The sequence below is a fragment of the Panthera uncia genome, chromosome B1 (genome assembly GCF_023721935.1).
Source record: "Panthera uncia isolate 11264 chromosome B1, Puncia_PCG_1.0, whole genome shotgun sequence".
NCBI lineage: Eukaryota > Metazoa > Chordata > Mammalia > Carnivora > Felidae > Panthera > Panthera uncia.
Window position 1 is genome coordinate 50,387,011 of NC_064811.1, and position 17,657 is coordinate 50,404,667.

Consider the following 17,657-nt stretch of genomic DNA (forward strand, 5'->3'; position numbering starts at 1 on the left):
TTTCTCTCTAAAAAATTAATAAACTTAAAAAATCAAACATATAACACTATTTACAGTAGTACTACAAATGAAATTTCTAGGTATAAATCTAACAAAACATATACAGATTCTATGTGTAGAAAAGTATAAAACTCTGACAACAAGAAACACAACAACATCCAAAAATATGAGTAGTTATTCATGATTATGGATTATAAACCTCAATATTGTGAAAATACAAATTCTTCCCAACTTGATCTGTAGATTAAACACAACCTCAGAGAAAATCCCAGGAAGGTATCTTGTGTTTATTGAAAAACTGATTTCAGTTTTACATTCAAGAGAAAAGATCCAAAGGAATCAATACAACACTAAAGAAGAACACAGAGAATTGACACTACTGAAATTCACCACTTACTAATTAAAAAATCGGCAACATATCTTAACAGATTTCTCACCGAAGAACATAGGCAGGTGGTAAATAAACATGAATGATGCTTATTGTCATTTGTCATCATGGCACTGCAAATTCAAACAACAATGAGGCATCGCTGCACAGTAATTAGAATGGCGAACATGCCAAATGCTGGTGAGAATGTAGAGCAACAGGAACTCTCATTTATTGCTTGTGGGGATGCAAAATGATGTATGCGTTTGGAAGACAGTTTGTCAGTCCCTTGCAAGCTGAACAGTTCTACTATTGGATCCATCAGTTGTAGTCTTAGATATTAATCCAACTGATTGAAAACTTGCAGTCACACAGAAACCTGCATGGTATTATTTATAGTAGCTTTATTTATGATCAGCCAAACTAAAAGCCACCAAGATATTGCTCAAAAAGCAAATGGATAAACAGACTGTAGTACATCTGTACCATGGAATATTATTCAAAAATAAAAAATAAATGAGCTATAAAGCAATAAAAAGGCATGAAGGAAACTTAAATGCGTATTTATAAGTGAAAGAAGACAGTGAAGGGGTGTAAACTGCACAATCCCAACTTGTAACGTTTCAGACCAGACACAATTATTGAGACACTTAAAATGGTTAGTGGTTGGTAGAATTTGTGGTGAGGGTTGAATAAGTGAAATGCAGGAGTTGTTTAGTGCAGCAAATTTATTTTATAGAATACCGTAATAGTGGATAAAAGACAGTACGCACTTGTCAAAAACCCATAGAAATTTAAACAATGTATCTTAATACATGCAACATACAAAATGTCATCCTGGAATCCCTGAGGCAAGATACAAGAGAATCTAGTAGTATTTTAAATGCATGAAAAAAATCTCACTGAGGGTCACAGAGGGAGAGGTAGGGACCAAAGTAACTTTGGAGATGAGTGGAGTCTGTAAGGAACTGCATATAAGCACTACATACTAGTTGATAAAATAGTTAAGAGAGTATGAATTAACAATGCTTACAGTGCTAAATATTTATATGAAAATGAACCAATTAAGTAAAAAGATGGCAGATAGCTGAAGCCTCAGTTGTCACTATGGGATTAAGAATGTAGAGATAAGCAAGTTGAGGAAATTTAGAATGATCCATGTGGTAATGAATGAGAATTGGAGACATCCATATGAACTCATGTTTAGATTAATAAGGATATAGATGTTTCTGTGCAGGAATATTTATGGATATTTGTATATACATGGTTAGTAAAAACACATATAATTTTTTGCTTTCTCAGTAGATAGGGCCTAAAAGAAATGACACCCCAGAAACAATATACAATAAAGGGAATACATATATATATATATATATATATATGTGTGTGTGTGTGTGTGTGTGTATAATACACATATTATATATACATATATAATACTTTATATTTCCTTTATAGCATTATATATGAAGGCAGTACACTATATATATAAAAACAATATGTTCTATATATAAAGGCAATATACTATAAAGGGAAACAGGGCTCCTTAGAGAAATGGCTGACTGGAGGATTACAGCAGGAAATACAGAAGATGAGCACGGAACACTTTGCAGTATTAAGAAGAAATAAGCTTATAATTTGGGTACCTCAAATTCTAACCAAATTTACTCTGTGAATTCAAAGACAATTGTAACTAAAGTATATTTCTAGAAGTCTTAAGAAAGACAACAACTAATCATATCCACCCATCAGTATCTTTGTACATTCAGATGTTAATGATGATTATTTGTTGCTTTGGCAGGAAAAGAAAGAAAAGAAGAAGGGAAGAACAAAGGCAGGTAGGGAGGAAGGGAGGAAAGAGAAAAAGAAGAAAAAAAGAAAGAAGGAAAGAAAGAAAGAAAGAAAGAAAGAAAGAAAGAAAGAAAGAAAAAGAAAGAAAGAAAGGAGCCTGAGTGACTCAGTGGATTAAGCGTCAAGACTCTTGGTTTCCACTCAGGTCATGATCTCACAGTTTCGTGAGTTCAAGCCCCAGGTTGCTGTTAGCTCAGAGACTGCTTGGGATTCCCTCTCTTTCCCTCTCTCTCACTGCCCCTCCCCTGCCCACTTTCTGTCTCTGTCTCTCTCAAAATAAATAAATCTAAAAAAAAAAATAGAAAGAAAGAAAAAAGGAAAGGAAAGAAGGAAGGAGGGAAGGAAGGAAGGAAGGAAGGAAAGAAGGAAGGAAGGAAAGAAGGAAGGAAAGAAGGAAGGAAGGAAAGAAGGAAGGAAAGAAGGAAACAGAGAAAGGGAGAGAGAAAAAAAGAGGAAAGAAGAAAGAAAGAAAGAAAGAAAGAAAGAAAGAGAAAAGAAGGAAGGAGGGAAGGAAGGAAGGAAACAGAAAGGGAGAGAGAGAAAAAAAAGAGAGGAAAGAAGAAAGAAAGGAAGAAAAGAAAGAAAGAAAGAAAGGAAGGAAGGAAGGAAGGAAGGAAGAAAGGAAGAAAGAAAGGAGCCTAAGTGGCTCAGTGGGTTAAGCGTCAACTCTTGGTTTCCACTCAGGTCATGATCTCACAGTTTTGTGAGTTCAAGCCCCAGGTTGCTGTCAGATCAGCCTGCTTGGGATTTCCTCTCTTTCCCTCTCTCTCACTGCCCCTCCCCTGCTCACTTGCTGTCTCTGTCTCTCTCAAAATAAATAAACCTAAAAAAAATAGAAAGAAAGAAAAAAGGAAAGGAAAGGAAAGAAGGAAGGAAGGAAACAGAGAATGGGAGAGAGAGAAAAAAAGAGAGGAAAGAGAAAGAAAGAAAGAAAGAAAGAAGAAAGAAAGAAAGAGAAAGACAAAAAGAGAAAGAAAGAAGCAGAGAAAGGGAGAGAGAAAAAAAGAAGGAAGGAAGGAAGGGAGGAAGGGAGGGAGGGAGAAAGAGGTGCCAGATATTTGAGTTAAATATCGTTTCTGGGTATGTCTGTGAGGATATCTCTGGATGAGATTTGCATTTGGATTGGTAGACTGAGGAAAACAGATGGCTTGTCCTAATGTGTATGGGCATCATTCAACCTTAGAGGACTTGAGAAGAACAAGAAGGTGATGAAAGGGAGAAGTTATCTCTGTCTGACTGTTTGAGCTGGATATTGGCCTTCTCCTGAACTTATACCATCATTCTCCTGGTTCTCAGGCCTTTGGACTCAGTCTAGAATTATACCACCAGGCATCCCAATTCCTTATAATATATCTGCTGGTTCTGTTTTTCTGGAGAACTCTAATACAATGGTTTGTCATCAAAAGTATAACTTCTTGCAGAATGTGATATACTTACATAGCATGTTCAGATCAAAGGGGGAAACAGAAGTGCTGTTTTACAAATCACCTCTTTCGTTCATTTTTTTCTTTTTTGATATTAGACATTTCTAAGGGCTTCATGAGGAGTTAAGTAATGTACTGTCAAGCTCCCTCCAGTGAGTTTTATTTATTTGCTCCTTTTTAAATTTTCACTTACTTAGTATCACAGCAATGAGCTAAGAAATATGCAAAGAGGATGTAGTCATTAAGATGTACCAGTTTATTCTTATTTGTTCTTTAAAAATATGAGCATCAATATCCATGTTTAGAAAATAAAATATATGGAATGTAATTTAGAACAGGATTTTGACATTTTTATTGAAAATATGTGATCTTTTGTATCAATAAAATAATTCACATATTTAAAAATTTTTATGATATTATCCTGTAAAAATCTAAGTGAAATGTGTTATAAAAATAAATAGGAGTTATAATATTGTTCTGTCTGGCAGTGTGGAACTTATACCATTTAATTTAGATCAGGAGATTTACCACTAGCCTGAGAGGTTTTGAAATTGGCTTATTCATCAGCTTTATTCTCTGTCAAATTGCAATCATTACCTTTTTTTTTCCCCTGATGGTAACTCCAAAAGAGTATTGACTGTCCTAGCTATTGAGCATGCAGAAAATTTCCCACTCTTCACTGCCTGAAAGATTTTTAAAGAATATGGATTCCTTGGGAAATATTGTATTACACATAGGACTTTACACAATTTCTTTATACACTCTCAGGCTTTGAGAACTTTTTATTTGTCATTTTATAGGCAGGTGAGTACTTTGCCCACTTTTTCTCACTTATATGGTGGTACTTTGCCCATTTTTTCTCATTTATATTTTTCTCATTTGTATATTATTTGGTGCTGTATACCACATTTGTGGGTAAGATGGCCTTAACTAGAAAGCAGAGGGTATTAATATTTACATTTCTTAAAAGAAGCTCTGATACTTGCATATCAGGACTCTAATTTAATCAAAAATGAATATTTGGTAAATTAAACTTGGGGGTACCAACTAGACCAGAAGCAAAGAAAAAAAGTTGCAGCCCAAAATTTGATACATAAACAGTCTGGTTAGCATAGGGTAGCTATTGCTGTAGCTACAGAGCATAGTCCCTTTCTGGCACTGAGTCCTAGATCCTTAACTATAGCACTTCCAGGCTCTGTGACTCCAGAATGCTCACATACATCACACTGTGACAGAGTCATTTTGCTAATACTTAATGTTACAATTTACAACTATTTACTTAAAAAAAATCTTGACTGGGAAAAAAAGACAATAGGGATAATCCTTGTTCTGGGTCCTATTCAAAGCTTAGCGGGATTTGGAATTACTTTAAAAATGTATAAAAGCAAAATATCTCATTATTGCATAGAGTGCTTCTGGAATCCAGAGAGGATTGTTAAAACAAGTGTAAAAACTTAATTGGTAAGACTATATAGGACTTCATGTCATATTTATTTGACATCTAACATTTAATTCAACACACTAAGTGTACTACATGATGAAATGAAAAATAGAACCAGTGGACGTGGAAAAGGGATTGTATTAAATTGTCCATTTCCCTTTATTTTGGATACCTTATTGCCATATGAGAATCTATCTAAAGGTAACACAGTGTGATGTTTCTGTGGAGAACCCTGATACACAAAGGTAATTTTATCTTTTTTTGTTTTCCTTGGTTACCTTCTTTTGTAGTAGATAGTTTGAAATTTGTTGATAACAAAAATGAAGAATGTGAAATTCTTCAATTCAGAAATATTATTGACTTTTTAAATAAATTTTCAGATCTTACACGTCTATTATTATAGATATATAATTACGAATGTCTGTGAAATTAAGAATTTCTTCTAACTGATAAAAATATATCCACAATTTTATGGTTGTCTCAATAGAAGCCCCATCTTCCTCGGCCATGATTATTAATTCAAAAACTTCTTCTTGTGGTTCTCTGCTGAAAAAGTTTCATTTTTCTCTAATCTGTTATATCTAGCAACCCCCTTAAGAATGTGCCACTTCCTGAAAGTCAAGGCATATTAATCTAGGACCCTGCAAGTTACGTTATTTTTACACAAGGGAAGTATGCTGTGATGTTTATGAGCAATTTTTCCAGAGTTAGAGCAAACTCAGTGCTCAGGTTATTACCTACCCATCTTAGGTTTCTGAGAAATTTAATTAAGCTATAACTAAGCATTGATTACCTCAAATGTAACAGTGATAATAAGAGTGTTTACGACCCAGGCTAAATAGGTGCCCTAAGTGCTGGACAGGGTAAATTTCCTGCCAGCTCATGTTGCTAAACTTTTAGATTCGTTCACACAATACATTAGTTGGAGGTATCTCAAAATAAATGTCCAAATAAATACTTTCAGAAAATCTTCCAATGCCATCATATGACTCATTTATCTCCCAAATGTGAGAACAGATGAGGCCAAGGAATTGGGGGCACTGAGGTACATTTTCAGAACAAGGCTGTTTGCTGGCCATTTCTGAAAAGCTCATCTATTTGCAGTTTCTCTGAATAGTCTGTAAACTAAGCTTTAACCTCATCGTAAGGGAGATGGGTAAGGAGCCTACAAATAAGCCCTGTGTATTTCATGTGCGTATTAGTTTGTTTTCGTTGTATTTACCATTCTTCATAGACCATGTGATCTCAGTTTATGGACATAAATATGATTCCTGTATTTCGGGGCAAAATCAAAGGCCACGGTTTTCAACTGGATAGAAAAAACAACTCTGAAACTGTTTCAATTATAATGTGCATAAAATGAAGTGGTCGTGGCCCACTTTTGCATTTTCTATCTTCTGCCACCAAAATAATTTAAATTTATGAAAATGCAAAGGGACAAAAATAGTTTTATAAGCCGTTTAACTTAGTAAATGCTAATTATGAGAGAAAAAAATCAAATTATTTGAAGTTATGCTTAAAAACAACAGAAAAACTAACATCTATAAATTGGAATGTGAAAAAGAGTCAATCCTGCTTATCTGGGCTAGTTGCTTAGGGAAATGTTGACATTATTCTCTGTCAGAATCTTTTATTTTAGTTTCTTACATGAACATCTTCCCTCAAAAATAACTTTTGGTAACATCTGGTGATCCCATGTAATTTGCTTATCTGCCTTGTATCATAAACAAATTTTCAGTTTTCTAGTCAATTACTAAGACAGAGACTTCTTTTTTTGATGGAAATGCAGGGGATCTAGAATACTCAGAGTTCTCTTAAAATAAGTATCTTTTAAAAAGCACTTACAATACCTACTATAAAGTTACTGTAATTAAGTAGTGTGGCACTAATCCATGGTTCCATAGCTTAATGGAACACTCCAGAATAGAGCCACAATTTTACTCTTTTGACTTTTTTTAAGTATCCCTTTTTTTATATATATATTGAGAGGGAGAGAGCATGCACATGAACAAGGAAGGGGCAGAGAGAGAGAGGGAAACAGAGGATCTGAAGCAGGCTGCATACGGTCACGACAGAGCCCGAGATGGAGCTTGAACTCAGGAACCATGAGATCATGACTTGAATCGAAATCAAGAGTCAGACACAACTGACTGAGCCACCCAGGTGACCCACTCATCTACCTTTTTTATTGTGATAACATTTAATAAGATCTACCTTTGTAATGAAATCTTAAGTGTACAATATAGAATTGCTAACCATAGGTATAGTGCTGTATAGCAGATCTCTAGAACTCATTTATCTTACAAAACTGAAACTTTATACCTATTGAATAGAAATTCCCCACTTCCTTCTTTCCCCCAATACTCATTGGATTTTTGATAAAGGTGCTAAAAGTAAACCCAATTTGAAAGAGAAGATATTTTAAACAAATACTTTTGGGGCCACTCGTTATCTATCAATGATAAAATGATCCTAGGATCTTTCTCACATTATACACAGAAGTTAATTTGAGGTGCAGAGACAGCTCCATCTCTATCTCCTAAAAAGATAGCTAAAAATATGAACCTCTTTAGGAGAATGTACTAGGAGAATATCTTTTTGAATTAGTAGTAGACAAACTTTCTTAGAAATAATGCAGAAATTATAGCTCACTGGCAGTGAAATTTGGGATAGGCAAAGGGTAAGGGAGTTTCCTGCTTCAGGTGGCTTCCAATCTCCCTGGAACTGAAGGGTTTTTTGGTTTTTTGTTTGTTTGTTTTTTGTTTTCCTTCTAGTCCTTCAGTTGCCTATTGCTTTTTCCTAGGACAGGAATTTTCCTTTTTTCTTGTTTGTCTATTAACTTCTTTCTCCATAGGATATAGCTTCTTTATCATAGCAATGGATCTTTGCCTCGTCATTGGTGGTGGTAGAGTATGCTGCTTTTCCCACAGTTTCTTGAAGCGTTTATTTCTCTTAAAAGAGGTATTTGGGGAGCAGACAGTGCTCTGTGTCCATGTGCCACACTGATCTCTAGACCTACCTGCTATCTTTATCAAGAGTATCCATGGAGGCCTATGGAAGGAAGTTTGTCAGTGACCTCAGATTTTTCCTGTTTGAAGTTCCCATGGAAACTAAACAAATTGACAGTTACTTTCAGCATCTAAAATATCTTAAATTTTTAAGCTGTCCCTACCTGCTTCTATGATTACCGTGTTTTCCTTCAACAATCTGCCAAAAATGAAAGAAACAGTTCAAGTCCTGTCTCACCTCTGCGGGGACTATCATCCTTTAGAATTCAATTGACTAGGTTAATTAACAACTCACAACTGACTCACTCAAGGAAAGCTATGGATTTGTAGATTATGGAGCTTTCTCACATTGCTAGGGTTAGGGCAACAGTCCTTTGTACATTTTTACATCATAATTGGAATTGAAATTCTAATATTATTTAAAAGCATTATTTTACAAAGGTTTTATTTGATTTTAGTAAGTGACTTTTGAAAATTTCATGGCAGAATATATATTATAAAACTCATATTTTTCTGTTGGAAAGTTCTGTAAGTTTTAATTATTTTTGGTGTTTATTTATTTTTGAGAGAGAGAGAGAGAGAGAGAGAGAGAGAGAGAGAATCCAAAGCAGGCTCCAGACTCTGAGCTGTCAACACAGAGCCAAACGTGGGGCTCAAACTTATGCACAGTGAGATCATGACCCAAGCTGAAGTCAGATGCTTAACTGACTGAGCCACCTAGGTGCCCCAGAAAATTCTGTAAGTTTTAAAAATATATAAAGTTGCACAACTAGCTACATGAACAAAATATAGAACAGTTCAATTACCCCCTCAAAATCTCCCTCATGCCCATTTGTGACAAATCCTTCCATTTACTCTCAACCCTTAGCAAGTATTTATCCAACTATTATCTTTAGATTTTTGTTTTTACAAAATGCTCTATGATGATATCATATAGAATGTGGCCTTTTGAATCCATTTTCACTTAACATAATGCTCTGAAAAGTAATCCATCATATTTCTAGGTGCTAATTAATCATTCATATGAACCTATTGTAAATTGTATCATTTGTCTTCCTACTCATGAAAGGTAAGCATTCTTTATATGATCTGAGATAAGCTCTTTAACAAATGTTGCTGGAAAATATTTAAAAAGTTAAAAATAGAACTAGCCTATGACCCAGCTATTGCACTACTAGGTATTTACCCAAAGGAAACAAAACACTGATTTGAAGGGTTACATGCACCACAATGTTTATAGCAGCACTGTATATACTGGAATATTACTCAACCATAAAAAAGAACAAACACTTGCCATTTGCAATGACATGGATGGAGCTAGACTGTATTATGCCAAGTGAACTAAGTCAGTCAGAGAAAGACAAATACCATATGATTTCACTCATATGTGGAATTTAAGAAATGAAACAGAGGTTTCCTACTATTCTTACTTTCTAATCTTATACTCTAGTAAACTTTTGCCTGCTGCTGAAAGAAAGAAAGAAAGAAAGAAAGAAAGAAAGAAAGAAAGGAAACAGGTAAACATTGGAGAAAAAAAAAAGAAAGAGAGAGAGGGAAGCAAACCATAGAAGACTCTTCACTATAGAAAACAGAAGTTGCTGGAGGGAAGGTGGGTGGGGGCTGAGCTTAAGGAATGCCCTTGTGATGAGCCCTGGATGTTATATGTAAGTGACGAATCACTAAATTCTACTCCTGAAACCAACATTACACTATATGTTAACTAATTAGAATTTAAATGAAAACTTGAAACAAAAAGAAAAGAAAAGAAAACTAAAATATTTTTGCCTGGTCTATGGCTTATCTTTTCATTATTTTAATGATACTTTATAAATTTTTATTATCTTATTACCATTGCAAATGAAATAATTTCTTTAATTTCAAGTTCTGATTGGTTGTTGCTAGTGTATAAAAATACAACTATTATTTGTATGACGGACTTGTGTTTTGTGACTTTGCTAAATTTGTTTATTATGGTAATTTGTGTGTATTCCTTGTATTTCTTACATTCACTATATATTCTGTTAGTAAATACAGTTTTACTTTTTTCTTTCCAAACTACATGCCTTTAAATTATTTTGTTGTTCTGGGGCACCTGGGTGGCTCAGTTGGTTGAGCATCTGACTTCAGCTTAGGTCATGATCTCACAGTTTGTGGGTTCGAGCCCCGCCTTGGGCTCTGTGCTGTCAGCTCAGAGCCTGCAGCATGCTTCAGATTCTGTGTCTCCTTCTCTCTCTGCCCCTCCCCTGCTTGTGCTCTGTCTCTCAAAAATGAATAAATGTAAAAAAATTAAAAAAAATTATTTTGTTGTTCTTATTCTTATTGCCTTAATGTGCTAGCTAGAATAATATGCAGTACAATGTTGAATAGAGATGAAAAAAGTAAACATCCTTGCCTTGTTCATTACATTTGGAGAAAGGCTTCAGTCTTTCACCATTAAGTATGATGTTAGCAGTAGGATTTGCATAGATACACTTTGGCAAGTGGATAAAAATCCCTTTATTCCTAGCTCATTGAGGGTTTCTACAGCAAATAGATGTATTATTTTTCAAATGATTGTTCACCATCTCTTTATTTGATCATGGGGTTATTGTTCTTTATTCTGTTAATGTGGTATATTCCATTATTTTCAGATGTTAAACCAACTGTTTGAGATGAATCTTAGCTGCTCAGAGTGTATAATACCATTGTCATAAATGTTATTTGCCATAAGTCACATTGTTAGTATAAACTATCTCAAGTAGCTAAGTCTTCAGTTATACAAAGACTTTCTTTTCTTTCTTTTTTATTTGAGTATAGTTGACACACAATATTAGATTAACTTTGTGTGTACAACATAGTGATTTAACAAGTTTATACTTCTTACTGTGCTTACCGTAAGCATAGCTAACACCTTTCACCATACAACACTATTACAATACCATTGACTATATTCTTTATGCTGTAACTTTATTCCAATGGCTTATTTATTCCATAACTAGAAGCCCATGTTACCCTCTCCCCTTCTTCCATTTTGCCCACCCTGATCTCTTTCCTTCCTGGCAGCCATCAATATTTATAGATCTGATTCTGCTTTTTGGTTTTTATTCATTTGGTTTTTTTTATTCTACACTATGTGAAATTGTATGGTATTTGTCTTCCACAAACATATATATATATATATATATATATATATATATATATATATCAGTTACACATATATCACATATATCACATATATATTTATATATCACATTTTCTTTATCCATTTATCTATACATGAATATTTGTGTTGCTTCTATATCTTGGCTATTATAAATAGTATAGCAATAAACATAGGGGTGCATATATCTCTTTGAATAGTGTTTTCATTTTCTTTAGGTAAATAGCCAGCAGTGTGACTATTAGATCATATGGTATTTCTATTTTTAATTTAATTTTTGAGAAACCTCCATCTACTTTCCACTGTGGCTGTACCATAAAAGATATTCTTATCAACCAAGGCATCCCATGGGTTCAGAGATTATCTCTCAGGAGCTGGTCAAAGCCATTCCTGTGCCCGCCTGGGTGGCTCGTTTGGTTAAGTGCCCAACTCTTGATTTCGGTTCAGGTCATGATATTAGGGTCATGAGATTGAGCCTGGCATCAGGCTCCATCCTGAGAGTAGAGCCTGCTTAAGATTCTCTCTCTCTCTCTCTCTCTCTCTCCCTCTGCCCCTTTCTCAACTTGTGCTTTCTCTCTCTAAAAAATAAAAAAATAAATTAATTAAATGAAATTTAAAAAGCCATTCCTACCACTTGGCAATGAGAAAAATGAAATCTTGCCAGTTGCAACAACATAGATGGAACTGGAGGGTATTATGCTAAGTGAAATAAGTCAGAGAAAGACAGATATCATATGTTTTCACTCAAGTGTGGAATTTGAGAAACTTAACAGAAGACCATGGGAGAAGTGAAGGGGAAAAAATAGTTTCAGACAGGGAAGAAAACCATAAGAGACTCTTTTTTTTTCAGTCTTCCATACAATTTTATTTTCTCCCTTTAACCATAATAATATGATATCCAAATTTTGTCTTAACTGGAAGGTCTATAAACACAGGCTTATCCAGCCCACTTACAGGCTAGGCAAATGCTGCTTCTTGAAATGGTCCCACCTTGGTACCTCTGGTCATCCAACCCAAGTCACCCCCTTGCCTGGCTTTATCTCTACTATACTGTGCAGCCAGTTCATTGAATCTCATTCCAGACTTCAACTTTTCCATGGATTTTCCATGGAATTGCATGATTTTCCCATGTTGAAAATCCATTGAATTGAAAATTGAATCCATTTTCCATGGATTGCATGATTTTCCCATGTTTTCACACAGAATGTGTCTGACCTTTATCGCATTGCCGCCACCTTTGGGACCCTGAGCCTTCTTGTCAGAACTGTCACTCCCAGAGGCTGCTCCCCCTTCCCCCCCTTTCCTGGAACTGCTTTTTCCCTTGGGCGGCATCTTCAAATCTTGCAGCTGTACTGTCAAAGCCTTCAGTTGCCTCTAAGAGACTCTTAAATACAGAGAACAAACTGAGGGTTGATGGAGGGGATGGGTGGGGAGGGCAGGCTGGGGAGGGGAAAATGGGTGATGGGTATTGAGGAGGGCACTTGTTGGGATGAGCACTGGGTGTCATATGTAACCAATGAATCATGGGAATCTACTCCCAAAGCCAAGAGCACACTGTATATACTGTATGTTGGCTAACTTGACAATAAATTATATTTAAAAAAAGAATTTAAAAAGCCATTCTTGAAGAAGTTTAGAATGTGCAGTGTTTAGGCAAACCAGAACTACTGATCTAACCCTTTGCTGTACAATTTCCAAGTAGTTCAGTGATAAAGTATTTTTAAATAAAAAGAAGTTACAACTCATGAGATTTAACTTAAAGCTCTGAGGGGATATTAAATCAATTTTTATAGAGCCAGTTTCCTACAAAATGTCAACTGTAGTTGCACCGTAATATAATAAAAGACCTAGTCATAAAAATCACATTTAGTGGTAGGAGAGGATACTCTATAAATGATTTGAGTGATTTTGTTAATATTTGACATACCTAAGCATTTGTTTTTGTATTTATATATGGAAGCAGTTCTTATATTCTTCTAAAAAATTCAATTTAGTGCATTATTATCAAGCTTTATCATCATATTATTTTCATTATAAAAAGCAGTAGCAAAAACAAAATTATATTCTTTGAAATTTACATACAATATACTAAATTGACTGGCATATTGTAATTAGGAATGGGATCAAATATACATATAATAAAGTGGTAAAAGAGTAACCATTCTTATGTAAAGTTTTATAATGATATATTTATGATTTATAGTACATCTAGTTCATAATATTCATAGTATATTAAAGATTCATCACTTTTATCATATATTTCTTATGATATACACATTTATATGTCTTCTAATGGTAACCAAAAATTGGCATTTTTGCTTATATTGGATACTTAAAGTGAGGTTCACATTTACGTCCTATAATAATTTTTTTGTAAACTTCTCATTTTTATAGTTTGATGAAATTCGTTTATTGAGAAAAATGTTTTTAATTTTATACATTCAAAATAATAAGCAAGTTGAAATGCCATGAATTAATAGTATAAGATCAAACACTGTGACAAAGTTATTTTCAGTATATATTCGTGTGTTTTAGGCTTTGTCCACAATAAAATTATGCATGCTTTCCTTTTAGCTGTTCATGCTACTTTCAATAGCTTTAATGCATAATAATTTATCTGCAATCTAAATGCCATCTACTTCAAAGTAGGATTTAAGCTGACAATATGTAATTATTTAGAGAACTCTATTGAAGTACTAATATGTTTGAAGATTTCTAGGTGCACAGAAAAAATTTGCCTGTTTTATTATGCCAACTTTACTAGCCTTCAATGTTCTAGGATGAGAAAAAAGAAAAATAATCCGTTTTTAGATTACTCTTACCCATTGAAAACTATGTGGATACTCTCAAACACGTTTCATGGTGGTGATTTTATTAACTACCATCTAGGAACGTGGAATGTGACATGCTGATGGGAAAAGTGGAAGAAAATGAGGCAGGAGAGATAAGTAATATATTTATGGAAGTCCTTTAAACTGTGATCCACTATGCTCTTTTTCTCCTGAGGGCATTGGGAACTCATAGAATGTTCCGAGTGGCAGATAATATTACTTAGGTATTGGTGGAAAGGGCTAATGTACTTTAAGTTTGGGGGAAACATATTTGAGTTTGATGAAAATGGTGAAAATATAGTATTTGATCTAAAATAAGAGATCTAAAAATAAGAGTGGGTAACTAGAAAATGACTTAATATTTTTTCCAACTATAAAACCATGTAAACCAAACCCATTTGACCCATCACATGCAATGTAAACTCCATGAGAACTGAAATTTCATTTTCTATTGTTAAAGTGATTAAACAAAGAGGCCATTAGACTGAGGTAGATTTAATGCATGCACAGTCTATGCAAGCAAACTGAAACGTAAGCCAGAGTAAACTCCTATAAATGCCTCAAGGCTAAGAAATTAAAACCTAAGAACAACTGGGCACCTGGGGGGTTCAGTAGGTTAAGCATCCCACTACGGCTCAGGTCATGATCTCACAGCTTGTGAGTTCGAGCCTGGCGTCCGGCTCTATGCTGATGGCTCAGAGCCTGGAGCCTGCTTCCGATTCTGTGTCTCCCTCTCTCTCTGCCCCTCCCCTACTCTCTCTCTGTCTCTCAAAAATAAATAAATGTTAAAAACATTTTAAAAAACGACAAAATCAACTAATCACAGTCAACTAGTCTTTCCCAAATTAAGCAACCACTTGAGCTTTACTTCCATGGCAAATCTAGAAGTCTTTTTCTTACGTTCTGTTGGCTCCTAACCATTTTCATTTTGGCACTGACAGATTCAAATCCATTTTGTTCAAATATATTCTTCAAACATTTTTTAAAAAAATTTTTAGTGTTTATTTTTGAGAGAGAGACAGAGCATGGGCGGGGGAGGGCCAGAGAGAGGGAGACACAGAATCGCAAGCAGGCTCCAGGCTCCAAGCTGTCAGCACAGAGCCCGACGGTGAGAACATGACCCGAGTGGAAGTCAGACTCCCAACAGACTGAGCCACCAGGCGCCCCTCTTCAAAAATCGCAATGTACAATTTATCTTGTAACACTATCCTCTTTATTATTGATCTCCATGACACCTGGAACATAGGTGCACAATAAAATTTTGAATAAAGTATGAAAATGGTGATTGTTCAAAGCTGCATAATACTATAATATCTAAGGCTTAGTTCTTAAGGAGTAACCAATGAAAGAAAGAGGTTGAAAGGATGGTGGTTGATATTAAAGCACCGATTTGAATGTTAAATACCTTTTGAAGAACACAAAGTAGAATATGCCAGGTAAAGGAGAATGGTGTTATGAATATAAATATTATTGTATCTTGAATATAGTGATTCTGGTTTGCGAATGAACAATTACAAGTAATTTAAGAACATAAAAAATAAGGCCTGGGAAGCCATAGTCAGGTTGGGTAAATGAATTCTGCTCAGAACACTCAAAATAGAGAGTTGAATTTGGTTATGAACATTTTTCAGTTTACAGTTTCTTTTTCCTTTAATGTTTATTTATTAAATAATAATAAATTTATTATTTTCATTTTTATTATTTATTTTATTATTTTTCTTTTCTTTTTCTTTTTCTTTAATTTTTATTTATTAAATAATAATAAATTTATTATTTTTATATTTGAGACAGAGTGCAAATAAGGAAGGGGGGGATACAGAATCTGAAGCAGGCTCCAGGTTTTGAGCTGTCAGCACAGAGTGCGACATGGGGCTCGAACCCATGAGATATGAGATCATGACATGAGCCGAAGTCGGATGCCCAACCTACTGAGCCACCCAGGTGCCCCACTAGTTCACAATTTCTGATATACTTCAGTTAGCACAGAAAATCCTCAGCAATCGTTTTATGCATTTGTATCTTCTCTATTTCCATAGTTTATTTTTATTTGTTTTCATTTTCAGTTACTTTTACAGCTAGTGCAGTAAATGTAGCATTTTTAGAAATTTAAAAGTATTAGAAAAAACTGAACATTTTGATTTGACCTAGAAAGAGTCACAATTTTAATCCTTAACATTTCTTTCACACCCTGAAGGAATTATGCTACAGTATATAGAACTTAATTTTTTTCTATAAAAATGTTTAAAATATGACAATTAATAAGATACTAATAGAAATTATATTTAAGGGTATTAACGTTCAAAAAGAGTAAGACAGGCTATGCTTTTGACACAATTGGGCCATTTGGATGGATAGTATATATCAAAATTGGTCATATCTTTACTGTAAATATTTATTTGTTCTCATTGACAATTTTCCTCCAGATTTAAATCTCATGGTCATGTTTATGTAAACTATTTGTTGATAGTCACATTTTTGTTTGTTTGTTTTCTTTTCAATTATAGGTGGTTTTTTTTTAATTATTTGTTTGAGAGAGGGAGAACTCAAGTGTGAGAGAAAGTGAAGGAGGGGCAGAGAGAGGGAGAGAGAGAAGCCCAAGCAGGCTCCATACTATTAGTGTATAGCCCCAAGCAGGGCTTGATCTCGCAAACTATGCAATCATGACCTGAGCCGAAATCAAGAGTCGGATGCTTAACAGACTGAGCCACCCCGGTGCCCCAGTGATAATCACATTTCTATGTCCTGGATATGTTTTTTTCCCCAATAAATTCATTTTTTTAAAAAAATTTACATCCAAGTTAGATAGCATACAGTGCAACAATGATTTCAGGAGTAGATTCCTTAATGCCCCTTACCCATTTAGCCCATGCCCCTTCCCACAACCCTCTATGTCCTGGATATCTTTAACTAAAGTTACCATGTGCCAGTTGGTCTAGCACAATCTTGGTTTATGCCTCTCATCTAAAATTAATGATTAACAGTGTCCCACTTTCACTTCCAAATCTCCCAATTTCTACAGTAAGTTTATAAAATATGTTGTCACCCAATCTTCAATCTAATACAAAGAAGTTTCTTAAGATGCTCCAATTTTCAGGTGGTGGTGAGAGAGAGGGAGAAGGGAATATGTATATGAGGAAATTAATTTAAAATTGAGTAAATCAGTAATGAAACAGTACTTTACTGCAGTTACTGAGTCAGAAATAATATTGCACCACTAAATTATAAATTAAAATACTGAGAGGATCTTCATTAGTGTAGAATCCAGATAATGCTGCATAGTGATTGAGGTCGATCAACAAATCAGATGTATGATGGTGAATCCAATAGTCTGTACACTGTCTCATGAAGGAATCTAAGTTCCATTGCAATTTAGATAATTGAAGATTTGATATATTTTTATTCTATGTTTCTGTATTTATAAATGAGTTCCTGAGCCACATGATTCCCGGTACCCTGATGCACCTTTTAATCAGAAAACACACACATACATACACACACACAAATTGTAGTATATGCAGTTCATTTTCGTTCGTTATTGCATAAGCTGTTTCTTTAATTCTTTTTCTCTGCCTTATTTATTGATCTTATTTATTACATTT

The 17,657-nt window shown here is 34.5% G+C and overlaps 1 pseudogene; it reads right to left on the reverse strand.

The window, feature by feature from the left end:
• Nucleotides 1-12,071: 12,071 nt before the first annotated feature.
• On the reverse strand, nt 12,072-12,559 carry LOC125923953 (peptidyl-prolyl cis-trans isomerase NIMA-interacting 4-like; annotated as a pseudogene).
• Between the last annotated feature and the right edge of the window lie 5,098 nt (nt 12,560-17,657).